We start from the raw sequence: 14,584 nt of genomic DNA, 5'->3' as shown, positions 1-14,584 counted from the left end.
GGCGCCTGGGTGGCTTAGTCGGTTAAGCGTCCGACTTTCGGTTAGGTCATGATCTCGCGGTTCGTGGGTTCGAGCCCCACGTCGGGCTCTGTGCTGACTGCCAGCTCAGAGCCTGGAGCCTGTTTCGGAGTCTGTGACTCCCTCTCTCTCTGACCCTCCCCTGCTCACGCTGTCTCTCTCTCTCCTAGAAATAAATAAAACATTAAAAAAAAAAAGCATCGTTAAAGCAAACTTATGCTACTATTATTACAGATGTGTACAGTCCGAGAACCCATCTCCTGGCCCATTTTGTGATTATAAAAAAATTAAACCTGAATTACGTGAGTTTTGAATGAGGTAGTTCTTCGGGAATGCAGTTGTCTTGTGAACACAGTGTATACCCCTCCTCAACTGCAATCTCTTGAAGAGGAAGCAGAAACCATCTGTTATTTCTATATTCCACACTCCAACTACCTAGTGATAATAACAGTGGCATTGGTATGGAAGTCCAGTGCTTTCAAAACAATAGTCTCAATTCCCCCTCGTGACGACCCTGTGAGGTGAGTGTTCTTAGTTTTTGCCCATCTTACCGACCGGGCCCCAGAGAGGTAGAAAGATTCATTGATCTGCTCATGTGGCTCGGCATGGAGTGGCATGTACGGAGATTTCCAGAGTGATCACTGTGGGTATCCAAATGAACTTGCAACTTGTGCCTCTTTGCAAACTAGCCCCCGTACATGCAGGAAAAGGAAAGACCAAAGAAAGGGGCAGAACACTCCTGAGTGGTCGGTGGTAGACTTAATAAGCATGGGAACTTGTTAACGTGGCCTCTCTTGGGCGGCCTCAGGAAGAGTAGATCTTCATACCTGGCTACCAGATCTTAAAAGTTTATGGAGAGGCCTTGACTGGATTCAGTCAACAATACCATCCAGATGGCTTCAAGACCACATCAAGGCTGTGTTCTTGGAGGAGTTTCTGACATGAGGAAGGCAAGCAGAACATGCCAGGGGAAGGGGGGAAGGGGGCTCTGATCGCCTGGGTTCAGCTTGTCCATCAAACAGTGGTCACATTCCCTCAGTGACCTCTTCCACCACTGTCCCTACATTACCTGTGACTGTGGCCCTGCATCTGTTTCCTTAGAGAGTCACTTAGTTAGGACAGCAGTTTCATTTGGGGCTCGCTGGTGATCAAGAAGTTTCCCTTGTGGGCACTGACGTTCCATGCATGGAAATGTGTCTCTTGGGATGGCGAGGAGAGAACTGTCAGTCGCAAGCCGTAGCAGAGCAGAACTGTCGTAGCTGCGGTCCCCCTGAGAGCGGCAGAAAAGTCAGGCCCTTTAACCTCCCTGGGCTCTAACTTCCTCATTGCAGAATAACACTTGTCTAAACTACCTTCCAGGATTGTTGTGAACGATAGGAGTATTTTCTTTCTAGCACACGCCATCTAAGGCAGGACGTAACGTGAGCAGCAGGCGGGAAACGCTCCGCACTCTGCCAGCACCGCCAGCCACCCGGCCCTCTACAAGCTCGCTGGTGGGCAAGGGCTGCACTGTGTTATCGTTGTTTATTTTGAAAAATAAACTCAGCTTTTTGGATTCAGAGAGCAAGTAACAAATAGGATAGCTGGTTAAAGAAAGTGAAATACGTATTTCTATACAAACATACTTTGTTCGTTTTTATAGATAGGAACTTATGTCTCCCTCTGGTCTATAAAATCTATAGAATTTTCCAGGTATAAGGAGTGAACTCAATTCAAAAGAGCTTATTTTGGGACTGTCCAGAATAGGTCATTTCGATGCATTCATGAAGATTCACCTCTCCTTGCTCTGAAATGTTCCCAGGGTAGAAGTTTGGTTAAACCACAATTGGGGAGAGGACTTGTCCTTGTCATCCAGAACAGAGCATGTGGCTGTGCAAGTAACAGAGGAGCGTGTCAGGAAAGCCTGAAAAGGCTCGAAGCTCCTACGAGCGCACAACCCAGAGCTGAGTAAAAGGCAAGAGTACCTCTTCTCCTCTCTCCAGGCTGCTGCCCGGCAGTTCCTTGTCCTTTGGTGCCAGCCCCCATCTTCCACAGTGTCTCTGGTGTGCATGGAACTTGATGTGAGTTAATATATTTTGGGCAATGGTTATACACGGTGAGATTTGCTCCAGGAAAGGAGAGCAATAAGTTTTATCTTGTGATCAATTGATTTAGGCTACCTGAGTGCCATGTTGAAAATGAGTCTTAGGCAAGACCTGGTCAGGGGCAGAGAGTTATGAGAACCCACTCTACATAGCTGTATCCCTTCTTTGGGGCCTCGGGCTCCCTTGAGATTGTCTTGGCTGGCAGCCTATGGCAACCAAGCTTCTTTGGTTTGTTCTAGACGTACCAGAATTACAAGTATATATAGAACAGTCTCAGAGATAGACAGAGATAGAGACACAGAGAGAGAGAGAGACAGATTTGTTATAAGAATTTGCTATTGCTACGGAGGCTGAAAAGTTGACCTGAGAATTGGGGACCGTTTGAATAAATCTTGGTCTGAGTCCAAAGGCCCAAGAACCAAGAACACCAGTGTTTGAGGGCAGGAGAAGGTGGATGTTCCCAGCTCAATGAGAGAGAGAGAGAGAGAGCAAGAGAGAGCCTATCTGCCCTTTCTCTACCTTTTTGTTCTATTAGGGCTCCCAGCAGATTGGATGATGCCCGTTACTGAAGACAATCTCCCTTACTGACTCTGCCTACTCAAATGCTAATGTCTTCTGGAATCACACTTGTAGACATAGCCAGAAACCTACCATCTGAGTGTCCCTACGCCTAGTCAAATTGACATATAAAGTTAACCATCACCGGTATGTAAGTTTGTATATTGAGAACAATGGCTTTCCATCTTATTCATTGTATAAACGAATTGTATAAATGTGGAACTTACACAGTCCTCAAATTGCAGATGATCTAGCAAAGTTCCAGATGCCCCCTACGCTATACACTTAGCACCTTTCGTCCTCACCATTCTGAGGCTAAGAGAGGAGGCTCAGGGAGGTCACTTGACTTGCCCGGGGCCACTCAGCTAATTAGTAGAAGGGCCAAGACTAGAACCATTTCTCTGCACTCCTCTGTCTTGGAGGTGGCTTGCATGACCTGGTTGCTAGTCAGATGGGACAGACCATGAGGATCAGAGCCCAGGACTAAGTGTACCTACCTAAATGAGACAGACACCTGAACAACACACCAAGAGACCTTTGCTAAGAGCAGGTACAGCCTGGGAAACAATGAGGTCTCTGAAGGTTGTGGCTACAGAAAGAAATAGTATAACCAACAGCTGTTGGAACCCAAGGACAAGCTGGGAGGAAATGACGTTGAGAGACCCTGCAGGCAAGTGTTGTTTGGTGCCCTGGTGACGGGGAGCAAGTCCCAGGCACCGGACCATTTTCAGGAACAGGTGTCCATCTCTGGGACAGCCTCTGGCACTAGAAACTCAGAAACTCTGCCCCACAGAGACTGAAGTAGTTGGCAAGAGATAAAAATGGATATTCAAGTTTAAGAAATAGGGCAGGAACCCAATGATCAGGTGAAATATGGGGTTCTTTATAGAGTAAAGCAAGAGCATTCAAGGCAGGGGCCAGAAAAGGAAGTTAGTATTGGGCTGTACCCACTGGGCTGTGGACAGGACTGGCCCTAGAGGTCAGACTGAGTTGAGCCTGCAGATGGGTGTGTTTAAAGGGGATGGTGCAGGGGCAAAGGTGAGGGCTGCTGACTAGGCAGAATGTTGCCCTGACTTTCAGCCCAGTGCTCTTTCCTATTAAATATTTATCTGTTAGCAGTTCTGCGGAGCTGGAGACTTCTCACCCTTTACCTAAAAAACACAAAATGAAAGAAAGGGTAAAGAGATGGGGTTTTGATTTGCTCCTACCCATATGAGGAGATTAGTTGTATTTACCCAGATTTGGTGACTACCTATTGGACAACTCAAGCAAAGGAAAGTCATAGCCCTCACATAGATTCTTCCATGGCCAAACTTCAGGTTTTGACAAATCATAGGAAAATGGGCACTTAAAAAATGTAACATGACATCCTCTTAAAAAGTCAAGCGAGGCATAAAATGTGGGATTTAATCAGTGAGTTGATTGTCAGGTATGCTCATTGTGAAGGAAGAGGGGAATTGAGACCTATATATAGCAGGATAGAGAGGAAAGAATACTGGTCTTGGGATCAGAAGACCTGGGTTCTGAGCATGACTCTATTCTTGTAATTGCTCTGAGCAATGTTCTCATCTATGATCTGGGGACTCTACATCCCCAGAGAGGGATAAGGATTACATGGAATCATCCCTTTGAGAGTGCATTGAAGAAGTTGCAGAGAATTGTTCCCCTGTAATTTAAGTCCATAATCCCTTTCTTCTTTCTCAGCTATTCAGATATTCTTGACTGAGTTGAGGAGAGAGTCCTCTACTTGATTTGGCCCGTGTATACTGAGCCTTGTGACTCACTTTGCTGTTCTAGGAGCTTGGTGGCTGGTCCTTCCAGCAACACTTCACCTATGTCCAATCACACTCACGCTCTTAGAGCAGTAGAGAAAGGCTAAAGTTTCTGTCACCCCTAAAATTACTGGGATTAAGTCTTATCAGACTAAGAGTGAGGAGGAGCCCCTGTGTGGCTCAGTTGGCTAAGTATACAACTTCAACTCAGGTCATGGTCTCATGGTTCATGGGTTTGAGCCCCGTGTCAGGCTCTGGGCTGATGGCTCAGAGCCTGGAGCCTGCCTCAGACTCTGTGTCCCCTTCTCTCTCCACCCCTTCCCCACTTGCGTTTTTTCTCTCTCTCTGTCTCAAAAATAAACATTAAGAAAAAATTTTTTAAAAACTAGGAGTAAGGGAAGTTGTCGAGATACAAGAGAAGAAAATGATTGTTTATGTGGAATCCCCATAACTCCTTTGTAATTTCTCCATAAGCACTCTCTTTCTCTCATGCATAGTTCTCCTGGGGACACATCAACTGTCCACCCTTGTGAGGCATGTACCTCAAGCTGGACTCACTTCTGAGAGTCGTTAGGTAATACATTGCCCTCTGGAATTGGCTGAAGCCAGCAGGCAAAGAACTACCCCTACTAGAATTGGCCTGGTCCAGCATGAGAATCAGAGAAGGTCCCGGTGGGCCCTTTCAGGGAAGATGGCATTTATTTTCTGGGCAGCTCTATATGTCTGGCACTGTATTATCTGCTTTATATGTATATTAATTCTCACAAAAACCTTGAAAGCGTATTATTACAGAAGTAAGATGAGGGTGATAGAAGCTAAGTGGCTTGCTTAATGTTGCCAGCTAGCAGGTAGTAGAGCCAGAATTCAAGCCCAAGTCGCTTGAGAGCAAAGCCCATGCTGTTTATGGGATACCACGCAGCCTCCTTCTCACAGAAGTGCTAATTAACTTGGCTCAGTGGGGCAGGGCTGTGTGCTGGAGAAGAGTCAAGGGCTTGTAGCCCGTTAGATGAAAGGCAGGAGTCCAATATTGACAACTTAGACCCTCTCTTCCCTCTTCTCTTTATTCTCCTCCTTCTTGTTCCAGGGAGACCCCTAGGTAGGGAGTCCTTGGACAGGGTCTGGAGGTACATCCAGAGAGAGAGGCTCTGTAGACCAAATAAACCAACCAGACTTGTGAATGGAAATCCACAAGCAGTCATTGATCATGCACCATGCGCTCGATGCAGACAGCAGGATATGCACCCCAAATTGTTAAGTGACAACCAGGGCGGTACATGACTGGAGGTCAGGAGGGCTCCGGGCAGAAGGGGCTCAGTGTGTGGTTGGGATCAGAGGAGGCAGTGTGGGTAAAGGGAAAAGCTCCCATGAGAAATAGGGACCCCACCCAGCTTCAGCCTATACACTGTCTGGCTCAGAGTACATGTTTATTGAATGAAAAATGGAAACTGAAGGGTGGCTTGAATTCAGACAGGAAGAAGTGAGTTGAGAAGACACTGGGAAAGAGGAAAAATGCCAAAGAACTCCTAGAGGCAGGAATAAGTGGGAGAAGGGAAGGCAAACACCATGTTTCTTTAGGAAAGGAGTGAGGATACCATTGGTGGTAGTGACGCACCGATGAAGGCAGGGCTCTCCTAAAGGCAGGCTCTCTGGCATCTCCACTTGGGTGTCTAACAGGCGTCTCAAACTTGGTTCAAGCTCAGCTCTTGATCTTCCTCCTCAAATCCCACTTTTTCATATTTTAGTAGACAGGAACCCCACCCTTGCAGTTACTCAGGCCCCACCTTGTGGAGCCATTCCTGACCCTTCCCTTTCTGTCAAGAACTACACCCAATACATTAGGAAAGAAGACTGGCTCTGCCTGCACAATCAGTCTAGATTCTAGAACTCAGGCCCTCTCCCCTCTCATGTTCCATCGTCTGTGGCATTCTCAGAGATCTAGGCCTCCTTGGAGGGTAAGAGGGGAGAACATTGGATTCATTAGAGACCATGAAAACATTTTCAAAACAACTATTCGTTTTCAGAGTCCAAAGTGAAAAACTTTGTACGTACCCCTCACTGGCTTTTCCTCAGTATTTATTTCTAGCCTGGGCTGATGTCATTGATAAAATGAACGGAGAGATGAGTCAGTGGTTGAGGACGGTGACAGGCCCTCAGTGGTAACTACTAAATTAGGCTAGCTGTAGCCTCTTAAGTTCAATGTAAAAGCAGAAATGGGGGGAAAATATATCACGGGAAGGAAGAGGCCCAGGGGTATGATAATTTTTGGTCTGTCTTCGAGAACAGATTTATGCCGAGGGGCCCAAAATAATACATAATTGGCAGGCTTCTTGTCAACTCTGCTACTTTAGTCCCAGCTGAATTACATGTCCATTGTGTAAACTGCTATAAATAATTAACGGTTTTGCAAAAATTATACGCAGACAGAAAAGCTACTGTCCTGTGGGAGCTACGTCTCAGAAATATCCAGATTTGGAAACAGAATTAACTGCCTCCAAGAACCTGCACCACAGTCTGCAATCGCTTAAGTGTTGCAGCAACACTAATGCAGGCAAACCCCTAAACCCCAAAATGTGTGCGGTGGGGGAGCGGGGTTGCTGTGTCAAGTGAGTCTGGACAAGACACAGGTACGTTTAAGCTGGAAATGGTGAGCTGATGAGGCAGTCTGTGCCACCTCCCACTTTACTCAAGGAATTAGACTATGACCAAATTAAAGGACTTTTTTCCTGTTTCTATTTATTTATTTTTTTGTTTTTACCAATTCATTCAACATAGCCCCTGAGAACCTACTACTTCCCAGGCGCTAGCCCCTAGGGATGCAAGACAGACACCATTCCTGCTTTACGAAACTTACAGTCTCTTATCACAGCATGATACGAACTGTGAAGGAAACAGAAATTACGAGGACACTTAACTGTGATAGAGAGAGCGGGGAAGGCCTCTTTGAATAGGGGAAATAGATCTAACAGATGAGGAGGAGTTGGCCATGTGAAGAGCAAGGCCATTCCAAACAGAAGGAACAGCATGTGCAAAGGTCCTGAGAGGGGAAAATTAAATGCCTACTATTGAAGTAGAGCAAAACATAGAGATAAAAATCTGTGAGTTGGACAGAGAATTATAGGTTTGAAGTATCACAGACAGCAATTTGCCAAATGCCATTACTGCATATTTTCTAAAGTTTAGCCAGTCTCATTACCTTCTCTAAAGTCTCACAGCAAGCCAGTGCAAGAGCTGGTACCCAGAACTCTGGACTTTTCCAAACCACCAAACCCTCTTGTCAACCACATGGAATAATTTGAGTTTGTTCATATTTGTTCTTCCAAAATATTAGTAGCTCCATGTGTCATACAACAAGCAAATTGCCGATTTGGAAGAGAGAGAAGAGGTCATTATTTAAAAAATTTTTTCTAACATTTATTTATTTTTGAGAGACAGAGAGAGGCAGAGCATGAGCAGGGGAGAGGCAGAGAGAGAGGGAGACACAGAATCCAAAGCAGGCTCCAGGCTCTGAGCTGTTTGTTAGCACAGAGCCCTGCACGGGGCTCCAACTCATGAACTGCGAGACCATGACCTGAGCTGAAGTCCGGCGCTCAACCAACTAACCCACCCAGGTGCCCCAGAAGAGGTCATTTTATGTTATTGTCTTCATCCATTCATTCTTTGAGTTAGTCAGCTGTTCAGTGATGTCCTCAGGGAAGCTCATGTGCCCACAGCATTGTTGTTTTCCTAGCCACCACACTTTTTATGTTGTTGTTATGTCCTGTGTACTGTCTGTAGTTTCCTCTGGACCCAAAGCTCCATGAGAAGGTTGGGATCTATCCTGCCTCAGCACTTAGCCTAGCACGTAAAAGGTGCTCAGTTAATATTTGTGGAAAGCTGAGTGAATGACTGAATGGATGGCTGAATAAATGAAAGTTGACTATCCTCTGCTCTTCACTGGAAAATTCACCCATGGGAATGTAGTTGTATTCATGCATGCTCTGACCTTGTCCTCAAACACTGCCAATAGGGAGTTGACATATCATTAAATGCTTCTCTACCATACAGACCATTAAAATCCAGTAGTCAATTTTACAGTGACTGTGGTATTCACAAATATTTTCTAAATTTTATTTTTCATTGTTTCCAATAGGTAATATATATACATGATTCCAAAGTCAAAGCAGTATAACAAGGAGTACTTTGTGAATTCTTTACTCTGTTCTCCATGCCCCATCCCCACCCATTCTAGGTGGGGTGACTATGCAGACTGGTTTGTCTAGGGCAGCCCCAAGCTGTACCGACTATGTTGGTATAAATATTAATGATGATTCCTTTCCCTCTCAAAAATATCCCATTTAGACAGAAAATAATATGGTTACCCTATCTGTAGTTAACTATTTTCACTACTTCTTTCAAACTTATGCAGAATCAAGCAAATAAGAGGGAAATACTGTTGGTTTCTCTCTTCCCCAGAGCCTGACCTGGCTCCTTAGACCTGCTGAAGAAATGCTAGCATATTAATATTTTGTTCTAATAAATGATAAGTTTTATTTTATTTTATTTTTAATGTTTATTGATTTGGAGAGAGAGAGAGAGAGAGCAGGGGGAAGGGCAGAGAGAAAAGGGGAGAGAGAGAATCCTAAGCAGGCTCTGCACTGTCTGCACAGACCCTGATGTGGGGCTCGATCCCATGAACAGTGAGATCATGACTCGAACCAAAGTCAAGGGTCAGACACTTTACCAACTGAGCCACCCAGGCTGCCCTAATGATAAGGTTTTCAAAAATTATTTAAGTCAAATACTTTCATGAATACTAAGAGCTTTCAGTTTTTTCCTGTTTTTTTTCCTTAGTAATGAACAGTTTTTCTACTAAATCTTCAAATAAAATGGTTACCAACCAGTGGTTCTTCTTTAGTCTATTATGTAAGGATTTTTAAGAACTACAGAAGGCTGTTCTGTCAGTACATTTTGGGGGAGTTATTATGTGTGTAGCATTTAGGAAGTACTTACCTATCATCACACTTTTCAGATCCTTTGGGCTGTTGAGGTAAATTGAGTTAATCCCCACATCCTACTGTTAGAGTGGCCTTGCTTGAATAAAGGAAATTAGCCCAACTGGAAGCTAGAAATCAGCCCATGTCATATAAGTCATGAGTGAAAGTTTTCTCACACTATGGTCCTTGGGCCACCGATTTGTGGATCAGCTGAAGTACTTGTTAGAGGATAGAGTCCTGGACTGCCTTTCACATCTACTGAGTTTCTCTGTACCACTTGTTTTTCACATGTCATTTTTCTGATTATTATCAGTGTCATCCATAGTTATTGACCAAAAGCCACATGCAGGACACTGGACCAGGGCGCTGCGGGAAACTCCTACCTTCTTACATCCTGAGTTTTAGAGAGGATTTTTTCTTTCTTTCTTTCTCTCTCTCTTCCTTCCTTCCTTCCTTCCTTCCTTCCTTCCTTCCTTCCTTCCTTCTTTCCTTCCTTCCTTCCTGTCTGTCTGTCTGTCTCATGATATTTAAAAAAGTTTTTTCGTGGGGTGTCTGGGTGGCTCAGTTGGTTAAACGTCCAACTTCAGCCCGGGTCATGATCTTGCAGTTCATGGGTTCCAGCCCTGTGCTGACAGCTCAGAGCCTAGAGCCTGCTTCAGATTGTGTGTCTCCCTTTCTCTCTGCCCCTCCCCCACTCACACTCTGTCTCTCTCTCTCTTTCTCTCTCAAAAATAAATACACATTAAAACTTTTTAAAAAGTATTTTCTTATCAAAATTTTAAAACACAGGCGAAAGTAGCATAGTATAATAATCTCCATGTATCCATTATCAGCTCGAATAATAGCCAACTTGGTTTCATCTGTGTCCCCACCAAGCTCTCTGCATCCTTGGGAATCCCAGACATCCTATATTTCATCTATAAATATATGTCAGCATGTATGGAGAACTCTTCCCTCTCCTACAGAGGGGCAGCTAATAGGGGAGGGGCTTGAGTGGCACCCAGCATGGGTGGAGGGAGGGCATCTCAGGCCCGGTGACCTGTGGGCCTCCTCTGGGCTGCCTGTTAACCTACGAGGAATTTGTACTGGCCACTTCCTGAGGTCCCTCCTGGCTCTAAGACACAGGTTCTGCCCTTTCTCCGGAGGGGCTCTCCCTGCTGCGTTGTTGGAAGGCCAGACGTGAGGGCGTTCACTGAGGCCAGGGCTGGGCCATCCACATCGCCACTGAACACAGGCAGCTGAAGCACATTTTTGTTATAAGTGAAGTGCTTCATTATGGCTTGAATACTTCGCCAGACTTTTTCCACCCTTCACTAGGTTTGTTTCTGAACTTCATCACCATTTTGCCAGCATTCCCTTGCCCTGTACAAGCAATTAATTCCAAAAAACATTCGCTCCTCTGCAATACTTGATATCCTGCTTGATAGGTAGGTAGGTCTTTTCTCCCTTTTTAAAGAAAAGATGACCATATACAATATAAAAATTTCTGGTTTTTTTAACATTTTATTTATTTCTGAAAGAGAGAGCATGAGCATGGGAGGGTCAGAAAGAGAGGGAGACACAGAATCTGAAACAGGCTCCAGGCTCTGAGCTAGCTGTCAGCAGAGCCCGACATGGGGCTTGAACCCACGAACCGTGAGATCATGACCTGAGCCAAAGTCAGAGGCTTAACCAACTGAGCCACCCAGGTGCCCCACAGTTTCTGTTTTTACAGAGAAAACCCAAGCCATTGTGGGATAAAATGCTACTTTATGATTTTGTAGCCATGATAGGCTATCATTTGTAATCCTCAAACCCTAAAAGCCTTCAATCCATTGTGTTACTGACCTAGGCAGGTACATAAGGGTGGGAAAACCCAAGCTCGCATGGCTTTGCATCAATAACAGGTAGCAAGAATGAACCCCTAACTGAAACTGCAGGCACTACCAAAGAAACCTTTTAATTATCTCAGAGTTATAAAGTTTCCTACTAAATTGTTAGAGGGGATGTGTGAAGAGTAGGCTCTTGATTGATCTTTGGCCCAGAAAGCAAAGGGCTTCTTGCTGTTGGAATTGCTTTTCAGAAAGTTGTGAAGTTGGCAATTTCCCATTCTCCTTTCTCTGCTTTCTGCAGGTTTTTCTTTTTACCCCCAGCACATTCCAGTAGCAAAGGTGAACTCTGTTTAAAGAGCTCTGTTTCCTCAGCCTTAAGACACTATTCTGCTGTCTTGTGAAAGATGGTGATTTCAGTGTAAGAAGCAAAAGGTTGGGACATTCAGTATCAGATTTCTCAGTCCCCTCTGTGTCTTGCTGTGTGACTGCCCAGACTTGTGGATCCTAAGACACTTGGTGGGACCCTGTTGAACAAAATCTATCGCTGTACAAGACGCCACGGAGAAAAGAAGCAGCCCCAGGTTGCATTTTTCTTGTCGCATCTTTAACGGCTTGATAAATTGGACCTGAATAAAAATGTAAAAAAAAGTAAGCAAAGAAAAGTAAAGTTTAACCACAATAAGTTACCTTTTTCACCCAAATAATTGACAAAGATTTCAAAGGATGTTAATGCCCTAAGTTAGCAACGGGCTGGGAAAAGGGGCTCACTGATCATGAGTATTCATTGGTACAGCATTTCAGAAGAGCACTTTGGTGGTACATGTCAGAAATCCTCTACAGTGAATATCCGATAACCTACTGATCTCTCTTCTAAGAATTTATCTCAAGACATAATCAGACAAGGGTTCAAAACTGTCCACAGCAGATGTTTATGAGAGGAAAAAAATTGACGTCCAAAAATGTAAATTGGGTTAAGGGAGTTGTTTTACATTTGTAAAATGGGAATCTCTGAAGTCATAAAAAATTGTAAGGTGGAGCTGTATTCATTGGCATGGAAATATTTCACAATACATTTTTTTCCTTATGTGTCTATTCCTTGTCTGTTTCCCTCCTCCTCTTTGCAATGATAAGTGCCCCCATCAATTCTAGAGAACATCAGTAAACAGGTAATCTGCTCCACTGGGATCTAAATAGACATGAGAATTTGAAGCGTATGTGAGTGTTGTCACAGTTCCGGTTAAATAGTACAAGGAAACCCACTGGTTCCTTTAATGAAATCACACTCAGAGGTCATCATGAAGGTCAAGTCTCTATTTGGGAAACAGTAGCTGGACCGTGTGGTCACTGCTCTCGTCCTCAGGGAGTCATCTTCATCACCGTCCTTGGAGGTATTCCCTGTGGAGGGAATATTTCCTCATTCAGTATTTTTCATAGAAAGGTCTTGATGGAAAAGTGAATTTAGTACAGCTGGAAAATTAGAAATAAAATGACAAAACACCAATTTAATATTGAGATAGCTAAACAGGAAGGATGTCCCTTTTGACTTAGAAGTCTTTCAATCTAAAAGGTGTATTTGTAGACATTACCTGCAAAGGGAGAAGAATGGAGAGGAAACGTATGACGTGGGTGGAGAAAATGCTGAACAACAGTGAGAAATGTGGTCTAAATTCTCCCCAAGCGATGGAAATTTATTTACAAATGTATGAATGTGTTCATTAAATAGACGTTGATCAAGCACCCGTTGTGTGGCAGCTCAGCTATGTACGGAGGAGCAATGCAGCCTCCCCTCAGAGATCTCCCAGGAACCCTGACTGTCCTGGATTCGGTAGGGAGACTAGAATGTGCCTGAGTTCCGCTCTAGATCGGCACCCCCTTCTACACAACCTCCAATGCCCCACTCAATTAATTTTCTCACAAACTTTGAACTAATTTCACCAACTGACTGTTTCCATGTCACATCGATAAAACCTGTCCTGCACATGTTGGGGGGTCCTAGAGCTCGGTCCCGGGGACCCCTTCTCTTCCTCCTATGCGTTTTTCCCCTAGGCGATCTCATGTGGTCTCCTGGCTTCAAATCCCATCCAGGTCCAGTGGCTCCACATTGGCCTCTCCAGCCCCTGCTGTTCCCTTGAGTTCCACAACCCAGTGTGCACCTGCCTATTTGACAACTCGGACGTGTGACACGCTTCTCAGATCTCGCCAGGGGCAGTGGCGCGCGCGGGTCTTCCACGCCGCCTGGCCAGCTCTGCCATCACCGGGGCTACGCCCTGTGGATGCTGTTGCTCTTCACGAGAAGGGCAACCTTCCCCGTTGTTCAGTTGCCAAATTGCATATCAACTCAGTTATTTTTGCTCCTTCTTCCCTTGACCTTGAGCTTGAAATTCTGCCAGAAGTTCTCCTGGACTCCATAGCTACCTTCTCCTGCATGTGTTTTGGATTAAGATTTCGTCGATTAACAGGATCCCGTCTGCATTTTATCGTTCATGAATTTCTTCAAAGTGTGAAGCTTTCCGGTTGTGCTTCTTATTTTTTTCTCTCTCTTTTTAACGCATTCTTTTAATGTTTTAAGCTATTTTTTTTTCTAGACATTTTGGGTGAGAGGTAGAAAGGTCCACTCTGTTTTTTATCTTGGTTCAATATCTAACCTTTCTAGCAGATTCAATGTTGTACAGAATGTAAGCCAATTTAACAACTCAATTATTTTGTTAATGATCACTGTGTGCTCTGGGACTATTCTACCTTCAGGGGCTGTCAGGATGGACAGCACTCCTGTACCCAAACGCTGTGTGACCCTCAATTGATTGCTGAAGAAGTAGAAAGCAATCAGAGGTCTAAGGCTTATCCTTTCTTTTAGCTATGAATTGTCACTTCTCACTTCTTTCAATGTGTCTTGCTATTGTCATTGGTAGTTTTATGTTTGATACAGTTGCTTTTCCTTTAGACAAAAAAAAAATGCATGTGCTTTATAGAAGCTTTTGTTTGTTTTAGCTTTTTTAATGTCTATTTATTTTTGAGACAGAGAGAGAGAGACAGAGTGCCAACCGGGTAGGGGCAGAGAGAGAGAGAGAGGGAGACACAGAATCCAAAGCAGGCTCCAGGCTCCAAGCTATCAGCACAGAGCCCAATGCAGGGCTCAAACTCACAGAGCGTGAGATAATGACCTAAGCCATGTTGGATGCTTAACTGATTGAGTCACCCAGGCATCCCTAGAAGCTTTTGCTTCTTAACCCTCCCTTAAGGGGAGGTGATTATTTCTCGCTTTCTAATTACGTTCTATAAGAAAAAGTTTCTCAGATTACTTTTTTAAAAATATATGATGTTTTACTATAATTATACTTTTTTTAAAAAACCTTGAAACGAAATAAAAT

The 14,584-nt window shown here is 44.3% G+C and overlaps 1 long non-coding RNA gene across 1 annotated transcript; it reads right to left on the bottom strand.

Annotated features, from left to right (window-relative positions):
- Positions 1-3,522: 3,522 nt before the first annotated feature.
- LOC144230247 (uncharacterized) lies at positions 3,523-6,249 on the bottom strand. Its single transcript, XR_013334734.1, has 2 exons — positions 6,045-6,249; positions 3,523-3,811 (listed from the first exon to the last, which is right to left on the bottom strand). It is a non-coding gene; the product is annotated as an uncharacterized LOC144230247 (long non-coding RNA).
- Between the last annotated feature and the right edge of the window lie 8,335 nt (positions 6,250-14,584).

Source organism: Crocuta crocuta, unplaced genomic scaffold (assembly GCF_008692635.1).
Source record: "Crocuta crocuta isolate KB4526 unplaced genomic scaffold, BGI_CrCroc_1.0 scaffold90, whole genome shotgun sequence".
Taxonomy (NCBI): Eukaryota; Metazoa; Chordata; class Mammalia; order Carnivora; family Hyaenidae; genus Crocuta; species Crocuta crocuta.
This window is presented reverse-complemented; position numbering and strand designations above follow the sequence as displayed.